Below are 17,132 nucleotides of genomic sequence, written 5' to 3' on the forward strand. Positions count from 1 at the left end.
AGTGGTGCCACATCTTCAATTTACTTCAAATCTACATGAGGTATGTGAAGAGAAAATCAGGTTTGTTTTCCATTCAAAAAATGCCAGAGACAAAGACGTTCTCAAACAATGAGTTTAATCTTCTTTACAGAAATACTGCCCACAGCGATTGGCTTTGCAAATAGGCACCAGACAAGTGTCAGCAGCAGCTTAATCACAGGCTGCAAGGGGAAATCAGAGGGGAGGAACAGCCTCGTGTCCTTGGCCCGTCAGGATTCCTTGCCATCAGGCATTGCACATCACGGGAAGTGCTGAGCATCTGTCCTATGCCATGTGCTGCATGACCGCCTCTATTTCTTGCTATTTGTTTTGAAGGTCTGACAGTCATTTTCCTGACAACCTGCAAGAAGAAGAGATACTCCAGTCTTCTGACTGCCTGTATATATAGCTACCTGCTGCAATGCCATCCATAGGCAGCCTGCACCATATGCTGACTGTGAAAGAGAGTAACCTGGCCCAGTGCGTGTGTTTGCTGTTATACATAACAAATACCTCAAGCCTTGCCATGATTCAGTGCATTATGCATGGAAGCCATCTGGTCCCGTAGCTTAAGAAGCAAACTGAAAATTTGATAAAAGCACAAATAGACAAAATAAGAGAGACTGAAAAGATGTGTTGATATTCCAAGCAGGAGTCTCCTTCCGCAGGGGCTGATCTCATCACCCACTGCCTCTTTCCTGCTCTGTTCTTTGGAGAGCTGCTGTCAGACAGTTGCACTCTCAGCTCTGTGAGTACATGCACCTTTGGGATCCTGACAATGTGTTTCATGTGCTTCTGCAAACCTTCTGGGACAAAATTTTTCTCACTAGCCAGCTGTGCAGAAAGCAAACTGTGCAAAATGATTGTTCAGAGCACAGCAAGTTTTATGGAACTGGTTTAAAATGCACTATCAATTATGATTATTCATTAATATGACTATTCTCATCACTGTGCAAAATTATGCCTTATGGCTTTGACAGGAAGTCCTTCACAGCTGGCCTAGATGTTCTCAGCCGTGGGGTGCAACAGGGAACCCAGAGCAGTGGAGGGGTAGTTTGGGATGACTTGGATTTGGGCAAGAGTTTGTGCACAACTTGGTCAGGAGACAGGGTTACTAAAACTGCCTTAATTGGATTTTGGAGCCAGACCAATTTTCCCCCCCTTGTGACTCTGCTTTCTGATGTTTGGAGGGCACAGGGAAGGCAGGCAGACAGAAGATGCCTATTTTAGAAAGCCTCTGTGGGGAACACACACGCTTCAGAGAGGTACACATTTGTTTCCTCTGACACTGAATTAATGGGAATTGATGTATTGATTCTGCAATTCTTCTAAAGATTACTCCACAGTTTGGCATGTTTCCAAGCTGGTTAGCTGCAATGTGCACACAGCTCAAGACAGATATGTAATTATTCTGATAGGAATACAGTTGAAAAAACTGTGCTCTGTGAAATATAGAAAACTGTAGCATTATGATCAGGCAAATAGAATAGCCATTCCTTTTTTATATTCCATGTCCAGCTACGTTTTTTGTTGCTGTTTTAATACAACCAACCAACCCCTCCAAAATCACAGTTATGAAGATATTTGCCACTAGTACCAAGTAATTGTGTAGTTTTCATTTTGTTTTTTTCCTATTAATTCGAGGGTACACTTTTCAGAAGAAGAGCAATCTGTTGTTCTGTGCGTGGAGTGGATAGGATTATGGTAGGGCTGTAATAAAACAAGCTACCACTATTACTGTTAAGCAATAATAACCCAGTCATTTACCAGCCTCAAGGGTTTAAATTGACTCTCTTTGTGGATTTTTCCATGTTTAACTATTTAAATACGCTACGTGATATGCTCTACTTGCAGACTGTTTGAATATCTCTGCTAAGTGAGCTCCTGGTCCCAGATATGAGGCAGCATCTTGTGCTGGGGATGAAGTAACTGCCTTGCATTCTGGTGCTTTGATCAGTGTCACAGCTTTTATGATCTCACTAGGAAAGTTACTTGATGTTTCTTTATTGTGAGTGTCAGCATGGTTCCTGAAAATGGTTGAAGCCATCCCAGTACATCATTTATTTTCTGGCAAAGCAGCATCCATCTGCAGTTTAAGAATAGAGCATGTTAAAACTGCATATAAATCCAAAGCACAGAACGTAGAGTTTCTGGGCAAAATTTTCCTCCTGGTCACACTTACGGAACTCTGGAGTAGTGTCTTCATCTTTCTGGTTGTTACTCATTATTCATTCTCATTTCCTCGTGTCAGACCCAAAGCTTCTGCCATATACGGATGAAAGCGATTTCATCACAACTGTTGTAATTTCCTAGGGAAACGTACAATTTCTGAGGAAGTACCAAAGATGATCTGCAGTACATGGGCGTAGGTGCTCTAAGAGATGAGATGCTGTCAGTCGTTCTGTTGGTAGTTTTCCACGCAAACAAAACTATGATGTAGGTGGAACTGCTGAACTATCTGGAGCACAAGTGGGGATTCTGCAGTGTATGGCTGAGCCCATTTTTAGAAATTACTGTTCAGCAGCTCTTTCTTTAAACAAAGGAATAGCTGGCTGTCAGTTGTTTGATATTTATTTTTGTGTAACTCTGTTCCTGGTCTGCTCGTGCTATAGAAATGCTGTTCTTCCACAAGAAGACAGATTGCCTGGGCTGGGAACTCCACTTCTGATTCAGGGAAGCACATGGTTTTCTTACAGTGCTGGTGATGATTACAATTACTATTTAGTATATGGTGCAATTGTTTTTGGTGTTTAAAACAGAGCAAAACAAAGCAATTTTGCAAAGGAAAACACAGCATTAGGAAAAAAAAAAAAAAGGCAAATTAGGAAGTGGTTGACTGTAGGGAGGAAACTTCATCTGCAGTTTTGCTATCCAGCGCTCCCTGTGATCACAACGTGCAAAGAGAAACATCCCTTAAGTATCCCAGTAACCCTTTGGAAAATAATGTCCTTCCCGTTCTGTAGGTATTGCAATTTATATCTTCTGTTCAGCAGCTGCTGGTGTCAAAGGCCAAGGGAGAAGGACATGGAATGCAGAGCCTGAAGTTTTTCAGCAGTAGCTAAAGGCAAAACCATCGAAAGCTGTAGCAGATGTTCCCTTATTTCCTGTCTGCTTATCAGCCCTGCAAAGACACTTCTTCTTTGTGCTTGTTGTGCCAAGTGTAACTATGGAGAGCTAATACAAGCTGCGCAAGAGCGATAACGTGAATGGCTCTTTACGTATCTGGTTATGAATGATCAAGCAAAAAATTATGGTTTCTAAGAACTCCCTCAAAGTTTTCTGCACACACAGTCATCGTAGCCCTCTCATAAGAAAGCGGCAGTGCACAAAATAATTAAAGAAATAGTACATTATTGCTGCTCCGTAAGGAATTATTAAATATGATTACTGAATTGTTGCTCCTCATTCAGCCCTGCCCTTCCAGCTGGGAGGGTTGCACCAGCTGAACTGTAGTTGTGTGCCATGCTTGATGGTGTTTGTAGTCTTTACTTTAAAACAAAAGTAAATTAGTATCATAGAATCAAGGAATCCTTAGAGTTGGAAGGGACCTTCCAACTAGACCGTCTAGGATCTGCTGGGATACATTTCTGTGGTGCCTTGACAGCTGAGTGAAGACATTAGTTTGGCCTCAGCACGTTCATGTTTTGCTGGTTGTTCCCAGTACACAAGAAAGAAGAGCAGCATATCCTGTCAGTATCACTTGGAGGTGAGCACAGTTCTTCGGGTGAGTTCTGGGATTGGATGCAGTAAACATTCTCAAAAAGCTGGATATTGCTTCTGTGACTGGGTAAGGGAATTTTCAGGTGAAGCATTCAAAAATAAATGTTTAGAATTAGACTGTAAAGGATGACATAGTGGAAAAGTGGATAGATGAGATGGCTTAACAGGGCTTCATTGTGGTCAAATTAATTCAGTTTAAATAATTAATTCTCTTTTAAATTGACTCTAGCCTGCACGCTTGACATTTTGGAAGAGCTGCCATTCCCTGTCCTTCTGGTAAACGCTTTCGCATCTGTTTTCCATTGTCTCCTTCTTGAAATAATCCTTGTCACTAACAGGAACCATCAGCAGCATGGAACAAATTGACTTGCCAAGGACATTTCCTCCAACCCATTATTTATACTAGAAGTATTCTTTTTGATATTACAAAACAGACAATGATCTAAAGAATTTGCCATGTATCAAGATAGTTTAATGCTGCCACTGTGAGTCAAACTCAAACGTGGTTGAGTGAATTATTTACATTGCATCAACATTTGGCCATACTTTTTGGAGGGGGTGATTAAGCAGTCACTAATGAATCCTCAATTCCCTCTGCTGGCGCTGTCACACAGAGCTCCACGCAGAGCTCCCAGCAGTATGAAGGATATGGATCAGATGTGTCACTCGCACTCCTCGGCTGTTAGCAGATCGATTTGGAGATGTAAGCAGATGAGTTGGAGTAGTGTGGATTAAGCAAAGAAGTTCTGTTTGTTTGTTTGTTTGTTTTGTCAAGGTACTTTAATTTGTGGTCTCTCTCATCTCTTTTGTTAGCTCCAGGCTGTTCGTGCTGAAGGTGGCAGAGCTATTATGGCAGATGGATTCAAACAGAAGGACTCAAGAGTTCTGCATGCACGAGGGGTCTGCTGAGGATAAACTGGGTGTGCTGGACCAAACCCTGGGCGAGCTCAGAAAAGGGCAGAAGCACGATGTGACCTATATCCTCGGTGAGTCATCACTAAGATTCATTGTTTTTCTCTGTTTACCTCTGTTTCTGAGCAGTTGCTCACATTTTGAGCAAGTACACGCTTACCTAGTTGAATGGGTAGATGAGTATAATTAGAGCCCAACAGAACAGGGTCAGTAGTTGTGCTAATATATGGGAACATTCCAAAGCAGTTACAGAAGAAAAGAATTTCAGATAATTAGGAGAGGTGTTGGACAGTGATACAGATTTTAAAAGTACCCAAGGTGAAATAACAGACACTAAAAATATCTGTACTGAGATGAAACCCTCATGAGTCAGTACTTGAGCCAACTTCCACTCTGGGAATTTGTCATACAGTCATCCAGATAGAGTAGATTGTGGCGTAACTCCTTCAGCTGGTGGGCTTGCACTTAGCCTTCAAGGCATCTTCTGCTGAAAAAGAGACAGGTCTGAATGAATAGTGCAGTTGCAATATTATTTGGTATGTTCTGAACTAGCTGTAGCTTTTGAAAAATTGGTTTTATTTCTACCTAGAAAAAAGTCTAATAATGAAAGCTCTCTGTCTTGTATGACAAATTCACTGACAGCGCGGCCTAAGATGCATTCTTTCAATCAATCAGGACACATTTTTTAAATACTCATGACTCTCTAGCTAATAATTCAGCAATGATGGCTCTAGCTTGCAAATGAAATGCTGAAGTGCTACTTTTTCCTTCATTCTGCATAAGGTGTTTTCTGAGTAGGTGCACCATTTTGAAAGTATTGAAAGCACTGAAAGAATTTTAAGTGCTTTGATAGAAAGAAGCATTTTGAAGGGCTGCAGAGTTTCAGGAAAGCAGTAGAGCTGTGCTACGAGAACATCAGCCTTAATTTCAGCCAGATTTTCAGTTGCAGATGTATCTGATGCATTTTCCTGGAAACTCTGCATGGCAGTTAGTGAAAGAGTGACCTGATGTTTGCTCAGTGCACAAACGAACTGCTCTGTTTGCTGATGTTGTTTGAATGAAGCACTGCTCTTATTTCCAAAGTGGAGTACTGTTGAAGCTTGGTCAGGAGCAAAGCTTTTCTCATGGAACTGTGTCAGATAGAGGATATAAAATCTCTCCTGAGAGCATCTTGACAGATGTCAATCTGTCTTGTCAGCTTTGTGAATTTTAATGATCTGGATTAATTTCCAGATAATAAGTATTTATGTAATTGAGATGCCTTATAAATGAATATGGAAATGATTCCATAACATTAATTACAGGTCTTATGGCTTAAATACTTAACAAATTAAAGGCAAATGGTGATGTGGATTGCTTCTGAGTTTATTAACTTTGTAATTTTGGTGGTTTGATTTATTTTAACGTGACTTCCATATGTCAGACAGTGTTTCCTCAACCAAAGGAAACTACGTGCTTCAATGTATCAAAGGATATGAAAGAGTAATAAAATTCAACATGCATCATGCACAGGAAGTAGCAAATGGAATCTGAGATTTCAGAACATTTGTCTGTGAAGCAAATAAATCAGTAGTTCTTGCAGAATCTCATCTTACATGTTGTTAGCCCGTTACTCAAAGATGAAATGGTTTTAAGTTAATTATAATACTTTGCACTTCTGTAGCTGTTTCTCTCAAGAATCTCCACAAATATTAATTAAGGCTAATTGTACCCCTGAGAAGTGGCTAACTGGCAGATATACTTCACTTAAACCATCATGCTATGACTGATCCTTAGAACAGAATACTAAAAATTTGAACAGCTGGACTACATGAGGGCCTGAAGTAGGCAGTGGGGCCTCTTTGGGTGCATGGAATGCAATTGCTTGGTCTAGACTTGAAAGTAAACCTAAATGCAAAAAAAATAAGGAGCTGAGATGGGGAGTAATCAAAAGTGGTTTTAAATCCAGAGTAAGAGGAGGTACCCACAGCACCACAGCATCGTGTGGAATGACTCTGGGAGATGAATCGGACTGATTCAGGGAAAAGACTATTTGTAGAAATTGCCTCCAGCTGGGCCAAGGAGCACGAGTCCAAGGGAAACCTCCAAGGCTGATGCATGAACAGCAGTGATAACTGTCAGGTCTTTACTCTCACTCCTGAGGTACAGGAGCTGCTGAAAATAGCAACAAAACAGCAATATTAGTGTGTTTGTTTACAGCCTGAGACTGTTATTTTTGCTGGCAAATCTGCACGCATAATTTCCTTCCTGCTATTACTCCACAGAGAGAAGCTTTTGTTACCGTGCTTTAATGATGAGAGCGATACTTAGTGCTGCACTGGACAACAGGTTGTTGTTGTAGGGATGTGCGTTAGGACTCGGACCATCCTCAAGCAACATTTCTGCTGTTCTATTCTTTAAAAATCTGCTGCAAATATTTGTTTAAGAGCTTCTGTTGTCTACAGGAAGAGCCACTCCAAAAATACACTCCAGCTGTACATATTTATTTGCCTACTAATTACAGGAGAGGAGGTGTGGCATCACTTGCTTGATACCCAACACGCAGCAACACAGCAAAGCTTGATGTTAACTGCTTTATGATGCACAGTCCTACATCTTCAGATGCACGCTTTGAAATTCTGAGGAAGAAAAGCACCACTGAAAAGTGAGAAGATGATGAGTTTGCATCTTTTTTTTTTTTTTTTAATATATGGAAAGTATTTAGAAACATTTGGGTCTCCTCTTTGGGAAATTTTTCTTTCCTTTTTGCTTCCCAGCATTTCTGAGCTTTCGGGAATGCAAATTTTCACATAAATAGTGGGCAATAAACCCTTGCTGAGAAAATCTACCTCCTGGAGAAAAAATCTGCTCGTTTTATCCAAGTGGAATGCCTACACACTGCAGTTAGACTTTATCCTCGCTCATATATGACAAAATTCTCTGTTTGCATTTTGTGAATTGCAGTTCATGACACACACGATTCTGATTCCTAAGGAACCCCCCTGCAGTGCTTCTGCTGAGCTCAGTGGCCGCTGGATCAGGCCCTGTGTTTGCTTCATTTCCCCATATTTCTATCTGCTTCACTAAGTACTTTATCTAGAGAAGGGTCTGAGTCTTCTTTTTTGCATACATGCATGATATTCTATTGCCTCTTCTATAATTTATAACCATTAGTTTCCCTGGAGTACAAAAGCTTTTCGGAAGGACTATACTTGAAGCAGTAAAAGGAAGGATAACTGCACCATTGTAGTGCTGCATCATAACATTTAAATACATTATTATTTCATAATCTGTCCTAGAGCTTAATCATTGCAGGCAGGGACAGTCTCTCTATGTCAGAAGGGATAGAATCCAGATTTTCAAATAAGTATACATTAAAAAAAATAATAATAAATAAATTAAAAATGCTGCTTCCAGTGTGATTCCAGCTTGCCAAAGGCTCCATTTCATTGCATAAGCCTCTGGATGTAGATCTATTACTGTATCATAAAGTGGGTTACTGGACAGGGTAAGACAATCCATCCTCTGAAATGCAGACTGTTGCTTTGCCAGTTACATGGTTTATACTTACCCACTATCGTTACATTTATAGTTATTTTTGCCAATGCTACAGATGTGCCATGTCTTTTTGGAAGACATTCTCTTGGGTTCTTTTGGAGTCTCATTCTTCCTCCATGAAGATGTGAATGAACAGAGCACACAGCACAGCCAAATGAATTAAAAATGAATAAAATTGGTAAGAAAATGGGCAAATTAAGTCCTGGATTGCTTACTTAAGTAACTGAAATAGTTTTGCCTATGGAAGCCAGTTTCTGCCAGGAAATAGTGGAATAATAATAGCTTTTAATTATTTTTTTTTTTCTGAGCACTCTTGAAGCCTCATGAATTATAAGCAGTCAGATCTCACAGTCCCAAGACAAAGTCTGTTAAAACCATGTCCTAGGACAGAGAAATTCTCGATTCCATTCCTGGCACTGTCTCTGACCATCTGTCGCTTGTCCTCTGCCTTGCTTCAGTTTACCCATGTGTAAAAAGCACTTAAAATAAACAAAACCAGGCTTTGAAAATAACTTCATTACTACAAGCTAGAAATTTGGAGGTTGCAACATGGGAAAAAATGGTTCTGTGGTTGCCAGTCCACAGAAGCCCTGCAAGTCCCCCTGGGGAAGCTAAATCCGACGGACAGCTCTCCACCCCATACTTGAGAGGACACCACGTTGAGCATCACAGTGCTGCCCACCTGCAATACACATGGTGGTTGACTCATTCAGTTGACTTCCAGTGCATGCTAAGAATCTGATCCAACACTGACTGCAATTAATAGGAACGCTTCTATTGACTTAATGATCTCTGGGTCAGTCTCCATGTGTGTGCAGAGATCTCTGCCTTGAGATCCCCAGTGTTCCCATGAACAATATTTTAGAGAAAGGCTTTGTTTGACTAACATATAGACCCATTTCTGTGCAGCGAGCCTGCAGGAACTGCACATGCAATGAATGTCTCTGCCTGTACAGTAACACTATTCACTGATGTTGCTCTTTATTCAGAAGCAAATACAGCACTACAGTCATTATTGCCCACAGACCCTTTCACACGTGGCATTACTTGAGTCTTGATGTGGACAACTGATGACAAGCTATGGAGGAAAGCTTTGCAGTTAGATATAAGATAGGAGACGTGGCTTGATAGAGGTAGTGACAAGCCAGTAATGAAATGGAGCACTACAATTACATGTGCTGGTGGGGACCTGGGGATGAAAGTGTGCCACAGCCAACAGAGAGAGAGAGCAGGTAGAAAGCAAAAGAGGGTTGGTGGAACCCGGGGAGAAGGAGATGGAAGAACAAGAAGGACAGGAGGGAGATAAGCAGTGTGGGTAGCTGTGATGGTGGGACTGGGAGAAACTATTTTGTTTGGTGTTTGTATCAGGAGTTGCAAGGTAAGGTCTGCATCCCTGGCTCCAATTTGCTGACGTTGACACAAAATATAATTAAATATAGATAAGTCTTTAGAGTACATAATTGGTGGAAGGAAATAAACAGGTTGGGCCATAAATTAACTGGAAATCAAAGGTATATACATAAAAGTTACCTATTATGTGATCTGAAAAGTATAAAAACTGACATGGTAAGTTTAAGAATGGTATTTCTGTAAAATTAAAGTTTCCATTAGCAGCTGACAAGAGTATTCTCATGGAACCTAAACTCCAAAACTATTTGAACTATTCACGGTCAGTGCAGTGACTTTGTGTCAGTTTACAGGCAGCTGAAACAATACTTAAGAGCTGAAAAAATGCTCTGGTGAGTCTGTTCCTACCATAGAATGGAAGATAAAATCCATCCTTGAATCTAAACACCAGAGATCTAAACATTACACCTGATTGAAAAATGAACAATGGAAAAGAGCACAAAATATGCTAAATATCAAAGTTACTGACACAAGCTAAAAGACAGACTTTATTATTGCTAATTATTTGAAAGCACTTCCAGGATTAGAATCCATCCAAAATGATCATAGGATATAGAAATTTTTCTAACAGATGGCTGCAGAATTCGAGGATTCTTGTCAAGCCCAGCTTGCTGCAAATACCCAGGTACTACGTTCTTATTTTCTTTATTTACTCCACCGAATATCGTTGAGAGATAAAATGTCCATGAGTGTGGCAATAAATGCATTTTTTGCAGCAGTACAAGAAATGGGCAATGTTCTCGCAGTCCCAGCCTGGGAGAGAGGTTGCCACAATCCTCAGGCAGTGCACTGTTGATCAAACAAGAATCAGACTCAGCACACAAAAATCAAACCTGGCAGCACAAAAGCTGTGTCTGCGTGTGCAGGCTCGCACACGGGTGCCTCTGCCTGGGTCGTGTCAGCCACTCCATTTCCTACACGGCGCGTAGGAGGAGCAGCATTGCTGCTATAAAAGGTCATATGAATTAAAAAGTAGGGGGAAAAATTAATGTTTTGCACTTAATTTTCGTGTTCTCCTTTCCAGCCAGATTTGCAAGAGGGATGAGTTAGATCTGTACAGTAAGTTTGAACACACTTCAGCACTTGCAGCCCGAATTCAGAACCGTATCTGACTTTGTAACAAGCCACATCAAAACCCTCTGAGCCAAATATCCCTAACTGAGGGAAGCTTGAACTCCAAGCCAAAATTGCACGGTTGGAGCCTATCCCTAAACATCACTGCAAAAATAGCACATCGGTGCAACATTTGGAAACAAGAGCACAGCCCGTCTCGGATGCCAGGAAAGCAGCACCCCCGTGTTCCAGCGCAGGCAGAGGGCTTTTTGTTGTGCTCAGCAACATCTTGACGCGCTGCACTAATCTGAGCTGCGCCTTCTTCAAAGGTTATTTTTGTCTCAGGTTCTTTCATAGTCTTTGATGCAACAACGTGCTGTGGGTTACATCAGGCCTGCGGGGAATCCACAGAACCCGTCCTGTTTTTTCCAGGTACCCCCGCCCCGCCGGCGGGCACCACAGGTGAGCGAGGCTGGGATCTTTGGGCCACAGATGGGTTTCTGGTTAATTTAAAGGCGCCGGAGAGGGAGAAGCTGTGGGACCGAGTGGGGAGGAGAGCTCTGCGCAAACGGTGCGTCGTATTTCGGGCTGTGCTGGAAGGGTCCCGCCCATCCGCGGTTGCTGTGGACCCCCACAACTCAGGGAAGGAGCGGGGGTTGAAATTAGGGAAGCGCGGACAGCCGAGCCGAGGCGCCCGGCTGCGGGCCCGCTCCGTCACACGGAGCCGCCCGCCTCCGCGGCGGTCGCGAGGCGAGCCGAATCTCCCGGCTCGGCCCCGGCGCCGTGCCCGCCCGAGGGGCGGCGGGCGGTGCCGAGTGGGGGGAACCGACCTCCTCCCGCGATCACGAGCAGGCGCCCGCCTCCCCCCGCCCCCGTGACAGCCAAGATGGCGGCGCCAGGAGGCGGCGCGGAGGGGAGGGGGGATCCCGCCTGAGCCGCCCACACGGCGGGAGGCGGCGGAGGCGAGCCGGGCTCCGCTAGGATGAGATAAGGGCGCGGGGACCGAGCGATTTTCCCTTTCCCCGCGCCCCTTCGCCGCCCGCTGCTTGGCGCTGGGGGCCGGGAAGCGCCGGCGGCCGTTCCCCTGCCCCCAGGAGCGCGGCCCCGTGTGAGGTGAGGGCCGGGGGGAGCGCCGAGCTGTGGGCGCGGGGGGTGCGGGGACGGGGGTGGATTCTCCGAGCAGATGTTTGGGGCCGGGGCGGCGGGGAAGGAGTTCCGCAGGGTTCGGCGGGATGAGGGGCCCCGCGTGGGCCGCGCCGAGCAGCGCGAGCTCGGGGCCGCCCCTCGCGCTGGGCTGCGGCGGGAGGCGGGGGGCGGGGGGGCTGAGGGGCGGGCTGCTCTTCGCGCCCCCTCTCCTTCCGCGCCTCCGTAACTTTCCGTCGGGCTGCGGCGAGAGGGAGGAAAACTTTCTCCTCTCCCTCCCGACCCCCAAGGCGATCTGGGGCCCAGCGGAGCCCCCGGCCCGGCCTGCGGGCCTCGGGCCGCGCCGCTCGGCCGCGGTGAGGCGGGATCCCCTCGCGCTGCCACGTTACGGCCGGGAGCTGCCTTGTCCTGAGGCGCGCGGCTCCAGGTAGGGCTCCCGCGTGGCTCGGGCAGGTGCCGCTCGGTCGTGTTTTTGTTGTAAGTTTATCCTCGGCTTGTAGAACGCGGCTGATTTCCAACTGGATTAACGTGGCACGCTGGACATCAGCCCTGACATTTCAGTTCTGTCCCGTCATGATGTCTGCACGCAGCGGGGTTGTTGGCCGAGGAGCGGGAGTATTTAATAACTCCTCCGCAGCGGTTGTTATTCCGGAGTCGTTTCAAAGGGGTTTTTAACGTGGGCTGCCCTGAGAATGGGGATTTCTAGCAATGAGGTCCCGGCACCCCGTTCTGAGGTTGGGGTTTTCTGAATTAACTGAGCATCCTGGACGGCTTTTCAATCCATTGTGCAATTTTTCTCCGAAGCTGTTGCTCAACTGGAGATTTCTGTAAAGAACGTAACACTTCAGTACGTAATCTTTTTCACTTTCTGAGTGATTAAACGCAAGTATTTGATGTTGATCCGTGATGATTTAGGAAAAGGAATTGTAGCTGAGGAGTGAATGGGTTATTTCTGGTTTGTGGATCATGCAGACCATCTCACTTTGTGAGAGTCTCCCGTTTCTCTTTTCTTTTTAAAAATTCATATATTTAGTGAAACTCGATCCTGTCTTATGGAGCTGGGGGTCTGTGGGCACATGTGAAGGGAATGGCAGAGTGGGACTGCATTACTGGGGAATGGGGAAGTGCTTCTGGGGTCGTTGTGAGCTGGCATTGAAATGGTTTAATTATCAGGAACGTGGCATTTGTTTTTGTGGTTAACTTTTGGGGAAGGAGAAGACTGCATGGAGCCTTATAGATGAAATAGGAAAGAAAACCCAGCTTCTCTACAGCCTTAAGAGCTTGCATAATGTGCGTATTTTATTCTAAAAACATTAAGGTCCAGCTGGATGAAGGAACTTTGCTGAAGTTTATAAACAGTTCCTGCTGCTTTTGAACATGCTTTACCCAATGGGCTCTTCTAAATTGTGCACTTACCAAAAACTAGCACAGAAAAGATAAGATCTCATTCTCTGAATGCTGTGCCAAAAGGCACTATGGCTGTTTTTTGTGTTTATTTTAATACAAGCTTACTTAGAAATATTTTTTCCCATATGAAGAGCATTCATATGCTCAAGTCTTGGTACTTCTTGTAGCAGCGTGGTTGCAGGCCCACATTTCTCGTGAACAGCTTGCTCTCTATGCTCTAGCGTGCCCATATGGAGCTTAATGGAATCTCTATATGTGTTAATGGCAGTACCAACTATTTCGTATTTACATAGCCAGAGTTAATTATTATTTAGCAAAAGCATAAATATTGACAGAGCCTGGCTTATTCTGTAGGACTCATGTGAGTGCAGCTGATCGCTGCGTAAGCATTCAGAACAATGTAAATACATGGATCACTTTTAAAAGAGAAAGTAGCAAGAAAGAGAGCCAAGTTGGTGCCTGGTTTAACTGAGGAGAATGGAGTTGAATGAGAAACGTGTTTAACATCACCTCCTGTATGGCCTTGAGGAAGGAACTGGGAATGCTGCTGCTCAGAACTGAGTCTGATGTTTAATCTACAGGATATTGCATTGAAAGATTAATCTCTAGGTAAATTGCTGCTGGAGTGTGTGAAAGCTGGAGAGAAGAGTCTCATGACTCTTTGCTAGAGGAAGACAGTCTAGATTGAGCTGAATAGCGATAATGGGGTTTGTTAATCTTGAGGTTTTAAAATTGGAGAAAGAAATTTGCTGTGTCACTTAAATATTCAGCATCCCTTTTCAATTTCCACTGTATTTCTTAGCAACTGAATTGGAGTTAACTTTGCAAATCAGTAGAAAGAAATGCTTCCTACAAGAGTGAGTGGAGGAACATTTGCAGTTATGGTCAAAGGGACGTCAGCAAGTTGTGAAAAGTGAAGAGTACAGGAGTGTCTTAGTCAGAATCTTCCTGAATCTTAAGTAGCTGTTGAAATGAAGGCTTGCAGGAAGTCTTCTGATTCATTGTCCTTTCCTCAGAATTGACTTCAGTTTTTAAATCTGTTGTTGGTGTGACCTAACAGTTGGAGGCAGAAGTGTTGCACAACTTGTATTGGATTTAAAAGGAAAAGCTTGATGTAACCTTGTTCAAATGTTTTAGGCACTGGTGGTTTCCAAGTATCTTGCTGTCTGACAGAGTTCCAGTAGCTCAGGTCTCAGTGCATCTCCAGCTGTGAGTTGTGGCAGTATTTGTTCTGAAGTTTCCTGGAAAGAACACTATCTCTTCATAAATGGGGAGGGAAAAAAAAAGAAATAAAAGCAGTTTTGGTGTCTGTGTTGTGTTTTTTGTTTTTTTGGTTTTTTTTTTTAAGTACCTTAAATTGCATCATGCTTTATGTTTAAGATTTTGCACCTTTGAAGAAACAGAGATTGTGCTTGCTGAAAAAGTAAGGGGCGTGGTGTGTGGTTTAGAGGGCTGAGTTGCATTTGTTCCATGCTTCTGCTGCAGTCTCACAGGATGGTCATGGGAAGGAGCACAGAAAAGCCCCTCCATCTATTCCCTTATGTATCGATTCTACACACAAACATCACTCAGTACTGTGAGCACAAATCATGACACAAATTTTATGGCATACTGAGTGCAGCAAATCCTCTGCAAGCTTAAGCAAGTTGTGCCTTGCTTTATTTGGAGATAGCTAACAGGTATGAGGTGAATGTGTATAAACAGAGAAAGCGTCACCACTGTTGAACTACTTAAAATCAGTATTTTCTTGAAGGGAATGGGTCTCTTTGCCATACTGTGCGATTACCTTTAGGTGCTTTCTGTTACGTTTCGGTTCAGGCTTACTCTGTGCTGGATCTGGAAATCTGGTCTATGACTGATCTGGAAATGCTCTGCTAATGTATGTATGTGCATAAAGTCCACCACAACTAAAATGCACAGAGAAGGCTGTGTGTTCTAGCAGTCATTTCAGTCTGTGATGCAGAATTGGTGGTTCCCTATAGAGCTCAAATACAGAACCAGGAGGAGATTGTGGAGGTGAAGTGGAAACTCAAGTGTTGGTCCTACTCTTTCAAATGGCACATTTTTCTCTTTTCAAAGTATTATTTCAAGTCTTAGATACAGGGTTACTGCTGAAATGGAGTGATATGGTAGTGGACAGGAGCATGGGGAGGGGGATGAGAAAAGAAACATGATATAAGCATAGGATACAAGGAGTGAGGCAGAAGGTTAGAAGTTAGCCAATTATATTCTCCCTGTTTAATCTGTATTTGAAATTTTGCCTTTTTCCTTTGGGTGAGGGGGGAAAATGTCCTTTATGGATCGAGGTATTTTATTTAACCATCTGAAATGAAAGTAGACAAGCAGCAAGTGTCTTGTATAAATTATGTCCATATACACAAATGAGAAAGTCCCCAGAGAGCTGTGTGTGTGTGTGTGCAGGCCTTACACAAACAAACAGACGCAGGTGGTGGGCAGGACTCTGGGTTTGGTTTTATCTCGAGCTTCAGAAGAAACTTGTGAACTTGAAGATTTATTCTTAGTTGTACAACCAAGATGAAGATTGTGGTCAGCTCCAGGAGCTCCTGTATGTCAGCACGTTTGCTTGTGTAGTATTTTGACTATACAATTACAGGGGAAGAGCTAGGGCTTCTCAGGACCTGCGTGTGCAGAAGTAACCAGACTCTGCACAGTGCTGTCAGTTTAATCCCAGTACAGCAGCACTCATCTCACAACGTGTACAGCTTTACAGTTACCTTGTATGCTGAACTCCTATTCAGGACAGTGAAGAGCTCATTATGTAGAGCACCAAGGGGCAAACCCTTCTGTGAGTAATTTTCTCACACTATTTAGCACATGGGTGACTCTCTCTGACCCAATACATTTAAGCCTTTTTTTTTTCTTTTCTTTTTTTTTTTTTTTAAAAGGTTTATGTAATAGCTCTGTCCCAAAAGGTAGGTGAGGAGTTTTAAGATAAATCTGTTCTGTGTTCAGAGCTAGGTTTGGAATCCTAACGTAGCAGTTAGTTAGCATATAATGGCACTTCTACTACTATACTGTGATTACTGGGGGGAAATGCTGCCCTGGTGTTGTGCTGCTAGCTAACCTGGCTAGGAACCTGTCACAGCAACACGTGCTGCTTGATGGATGTGCTGTAGCTGGGCTGGTAGCAGTGCATTCGCATTTATTTTTCTGTGAGGTAGAGGATGACAGTTCTGCTAACCGGGTCTGGACATTTGCTGGACGCATAGGGTGTTGGTGGTACCTCACCATTAAACCTTTCCAGTCTGGTGTGGATCATCTGCAAGTGGCAGTTGCAATCTATGTCTGTTATCCACTGCGTGTCCCCTGTTGGAGCATGGCTGGGTCCAGTATCCCTACCTGCAGGATGTGTTTGCTGGTGACAGACACGCATGGGGAAAAACAAATGCTTTGTGCCTTCTCCCATTACCCCGTGCATTGAAGGTTTTAATTTGGGTGGAGAGAGATTTCATAGCTAAGCTGAAATTGGCTTAGACATCCAAATGAGGCTGGGTGAAAGCAGAAATCTTTGACAATACTGGTTGATGCGCTTTGACATTTTGGCATGTTGGAAGATCCACTGCTTTTCCGTGCCTTTATGGACTGTGCCAAGGAAAGGAGAACACTGTGTTTGGGGATCTCCCCTCCTTAGAAGTTGTTGTATAATAAGTAGCTGTACAAAAAGCAGACTGGTTGCCCTCCTGAACTGTTTTGATTGAAGTGATATTTGTGTATTATGGTGCTTATTTATATACTTCTTCATTTACTGTATATTGTTGTCTGCATCTGTCCTTTCAAATGCATTTGTACTGCAGAAATTGTTTCCATTCTTTGTTTGTGCTTTTTGGCGGTGGATACTATAATTTAGAAAGAGAAATGGAAGTTCTAAAACCAGCCCTGTTAAGACCTATCTCTCTCATGAATCTTGTGGAATG

The 17,132-nt window shown here is 43.6% G+C and overlaps 1 protein-coding gene across 4 annotated transcripts in view; it reads left to right on the forward strand.

Annotated features, from left to right (window-relative positions):
• The first annotated feature begins 3,060 nt into the window (after window positions 1-3,060).
• The window catches only part of DENND4A (DENN domain containing 4A), a 54,504-nt gene continuing 40,432 nt past the window's right edge, over window positions 3,061-17,132 (forward strand). The window contains exons 1-2 of one of the 4 annotated variants that reach the window (XM_052672464.1): window positions 3,061-3,724; window positions 4,552-4,724. The gene's annotated coding sequence lies outside the window, so the exon portion shown is untranslated. Of the gene's footprint in view, window positions 3,725-4,551; window positions 4,725-11,517; window positions 11,761-12,190; window positions 12,218-12,426; window positions 12,638-17,132 lie in introns of those variants that run through there. The other 3 variants (XM_052672463.1, XM_052672466.1, XM_052672465.1) reach the window with 3 other exon arrangements.

The sequence above is a fragment of the Tympanuchus pallidicinctus genome, unplaced genomic scaffold (genome assembly GCF_026119805.1).
Source record: "Tympanuchus pallidicinctus isolate F22 unplaced genomic scaffold, pur_lepc_1.0 scaffold12, whole genome shotgun sequence".
NCBI lineage: Eukaryota > Metazoa > Chordata > Aves > Galliformes > Phasianidae > Tympanuchus > Tympanuchus pallidicinctus.